This window comes from Nicotiana attenuata, unplaced genomic scaffold, assembly GCF_001879085.1.
Source record: "Nicotiana attenuata strain UT unplaced genomic scaffold, NIATTr2, whole genome shotgun sequence".
Taxonomy (NCBI): domain Eukaryota; kingdom Viridiplantae; phylum Streptophyta; class Magnoliopsida; order Solanales; family Solanaceae; genus Nicotiana; species Nicotiana attenuata.
In genome coordinates, this window is record NW_017673951.1 from 64,589 (window position 1) to 69,142 (window position 4,554).

Consider the following 4,554-nt stretch of genomic DNA (forward strand, 5'->3'; position numbering starts at 1 on the left):
ACCTTTGATATTTATCTCTCTAACAAGCTGCAATCAATTCTGTTCGTATTCATTAATGACTCTAACGATCACCTCGAATCCAACACACCACTCTGGTGATATGATACCTCAATACAGGCCTAAGCCACAACTTGCATAATACGCGTACCAACAAGAAACGACCTGAATATACTCAAATCATGAAAATAACTCAAACAAAAGAGCTGTACTTCAAGCTCATCAGTATCATCACAACACAAGGTTGAGACCCCGTCTCACATCATAGAAATAGAACACCTGAATCTACCCCGAAGGTCATAACTCAACGCAGCCTCGCTACAATGCGCGATCCTATCCAAACACTGTTACACATGGAGCACCTCAAGACACTGTGATCAAAATTCGACAGCCACACACAATTTGATGTCTGAAACCAAGGCAATTCATTGCACCCACGGTGAAATAAATAACATACGACACGCCACCTGATAGGTCATAACCCACACTCCATTTACCGAGCAACATCCCTCTTCCCGCTCGACTTCCACTATGAATCCCCAATAGATCTGCACCACGTGTGCCCATAACCAACAAATCATAACGCCTCACAGCACAGAAAAAGCAACTCATAGATCTCCCCAGATCACTAACAAGTTCAATAACGATCGAATCCACCTGTTCCTCAACAATACAACTCAATACTAACCAAGCTAACTCAAGCTAAATACGTAGCCACATTGGCCTGCCAACGAACTCAATACCAAGAAGCCTGAAGCTGCTCCTTCCACTACTATAACTCCTACCAGAGCCTTACGATACGGTGCCCAGCACCAAATAAATACCGAAATCCGCCATCTCACCCGGCGACATGCCCGGCCACAAAAAACGCATCCGAAAAGTCACTCAATACCGGAACTGAATCAATGGTAGAAACCTTTGCACTGACATCCATCACGAAGGCCCTATTAAGAAAAGCAATCCTTCTCAGTCGTCCGCTGCATCTTTTGAAATATATACCACTCTGCAAGAACATAATCCAATGCACCTTGCCGCTCAACCCGTGGCATTTCCGGCATAGCCCGTAGCACAATAGTCTAGAATAACCCTACACTAAGACAACCAGTCTACAATCCAATATCATATCCAAAATCTGGCATACCAAGCAAAGAAAGATCCACTCGGACCTCTAATTCCCAATAACCGCTAGACGGTGCCGATACACACGATTTACAACAACTGCATAGCCTGAACATGAGAACTCCTAGTCTCCAACTCCATATAGCACACAAATCACTATACCTGATCCCAAATTGCGCCGTACGAATACATATCACACCTCAAGTACCCAATTATCCCACGAAAGGTATTCTGAAGTTTCCCTGTGCCATCAAACAAACTCAGATATCAACAGTCGATCCCAAATGCCGCAACACTACCGAAGTATTATCAGTTTACATCACATTGCCCTTTTACTGGAACATATACCCCCGTCGAATCACTATGGTTGGGAATACCATTTTCCTTAATCATTTGAAGATCGATTCTTTAATCACCTGCAGCTGCCCGTGCTGCTTAAGAATTTAATGACTTTCCATTATGAATAGAACCGTAACCTTACACACACAAATCCCAATCCTCCACCACATATCGCATATACCATACCACACTAGTATAACATGAGAACTCCATGTCCCTTCCTAGCCACAAACATCTACGTACTCCACTAGTCAAGAACTCTCCATCAATCCCATCAAGAAGAGAAATCATTACACATTCCATGCTTCGCATGCCCATAGGCAATTTATACGTCTCTAAACCACGGTAAAACTTATCGAGAACTCTCCCCCAATTCCATTGCACAAGCTAAACTGCCAGGACTGAATCCTTCTACCCGAACCAAGCTAAGCAAGCTGTCAAAACTCAAGAGCCTTGCTGCACTACACCGGTAAAAGCTCATTACCTCGAACACATACGAAGAATTAATCATATCTTTACCATACCGATTCGGTCTACTATCAAGCTATTCCATCTATCTAATTCCCCTTTTTATTCATCATCCACTTGATATTTCTTCCTCGTTGTAGCATCACAATGCCTCAATCCAGGCTTACCACACGAGACTCGCACATAAGACCACACTGTCTAAGACTCATAGGCCACTGAATACTCTCTCAATTGTTTCCCAGAAATATCACATTCCCGAATACTTTACTCTGAAGAGCTTTCTACGAGTCTAAATTCGCTTCCTTTACTTTCCAGGTACCGACACATAGGATCCCATGATCAACATAAAAGTACCACAAGTCTTGATATTTTCTATTGAAAACACTATCTTTAGTCACATACACAGCCTTAAAACACCTGAGTGTTACATGTAGATTCTTGAACACATTAAAACCATTCTCGAGAGTCATTCACTCTTATTCATCTGCAAATTACCCGATTTAACGAACAGAACCACTCGTGCTTTATTGACACTCTGATACCGTAAAATGAGACCCTCATCCCAATACAACCAAGCAACTTCCTGCTCTATGCACCGAGCATTCTTTACCAACAACAACTCTAGACATTCCGAAATTATCATACCCTATGGGACATAATATAGCCTTTGTCGAAATTTTGCTTCACTCGCCCATCCTCGGCTTAATTTCTGCAACTAGAACCGATTCGCCAGCATACCTCGAGACGTAACCAACATATCACATAACCGTGCAATCAGCTAATCAACAGCAACCTCCCCAACTTGGCTCGAAGCCATATATCAAGACACACTTAACAACTCATAACACTTTTACTCTAATGATGCCACAATGTCATAGTGAGATTAAACTCAAATCATCTACAAGTTTGTGAAAACACAGATCATCTAGTACTGTAATCCCCTACAAATCTCGCATTCATCCCCATACCAGTTGAGTCCACTCCCTTGAGCGACCCAAATTTATCAAATTTCAAACGTACTCTTCAATTACACATGAGATCTTTCTAGCATACACATAGGGACCATGCCACTTAAGAACACTCCGCAGGAGATAACCCACCTGCTTCACCTCAATTTAGTATTTCAGCACACCTTCCATCGACATATACATAACATAGTCATTTAGTCTTCCTGAGTCTGAACTCATACCGCTACACGTAATGCACTTCACTCCCCAGCTAGGAGACACGCAAATATTCTTCACGCGCCCATAACTCGGACTACATATCAAATCACAACAAGAATCGAACACTTAACAGCTCATCTTTTATTCAGCAGACTCCTTTGTCACTACCAAGATCACATGGATACATCTCGCAGTACTAACATACTCATCACATGGATATCCAACCGCCATTCTGGCTAATAAGGACAATACTGAACATATAAGTTCAAACACTTGCTCACACAATCAGCACCTCAATGCTTAAGCCATAGGCAAAGATCCGGCCTCAAGTCCTCCAGACTGGCCCAACATCAAACTCACGGAGATTACATCTTTGCCCCTTGATAGGGGAATGACTAGCATCAAGGCACATACAGAACTGAGCGCTCGCGTGCGCATACAGATGTGTGGAAGGAATTTCAAGAGTTATATCTCAAGCTGAATCAAGTACGCACGATAAGAATTCCAAGAAAGTGAAGTTTTCCTAAAGGTTCTGCAGCCTCTTGAGGATAAATACAGACGTCTCCGTACCGATCCGCGAGACTCTACTAATCCTGCTCATGACTTGTGAGACCTAGTAACCTAGGCTCTGATACCAACTTGTCACGACCCAATTTCCATACCCGGTCGTGATGGCGCCTCTCGTGAAGACAAGGCCAGCCAACTAACCCAATCCGTTTCTTTAACAATTATTAAACATAAATGTATAGATAAATATAGCTTAACGACAATAATAACCAGTATGTACAACCCAACACAATCCGACCGGGGTGTCACAAGTCACGAGCATCTAAATAAACCTGAACACAACTACAGAGCCAATAGTAATATATAAGGAAAAATCCTGGAAATCAAAAGACAACATCCGGTGCCGCGAACGCTGGTGGTCACCTTACTCAGCTACAATAGCCATACCTTCAATCAGCTAATAACCCGCTACCGGGTGAACAATACCTGCAACTGCACGCGAGGTGCAGGGAGTAAAGTGAGTACTTCCAACTCAGTGAGTAATAAGAGTAAATAATAACTGAGAGGCAAGAAATCACGTAAGAGCACTCCATCATGCTATATAGGACAGTACCACTCTTTGAGAAAACAGTAAAACCGTGAAAAATCCTTTAGAAAATATCTGGCTCAGTTTAAAACCTCTTTTGAAAACATCCTTTTTCAACAGTCAAGCAAATGAACACGTAATCAGATAGTGCAAGTCCGCACATAAGTTAGCCCCTCGGGCACAACACTCCACAAACAGTTAACACCAGGGCGTCTGGTAAACAGTACAAGCAATAGCATGGATGCCAATAATATGAGAGCGCTAAATGTCATGACACGTAGTACAAACAGGAACCAATGCATGAATGCAATGCAATGCATATGACCGCTGCAGCGCGCACCTCGATCCATTTGGGTACCCGCACTCACTGTG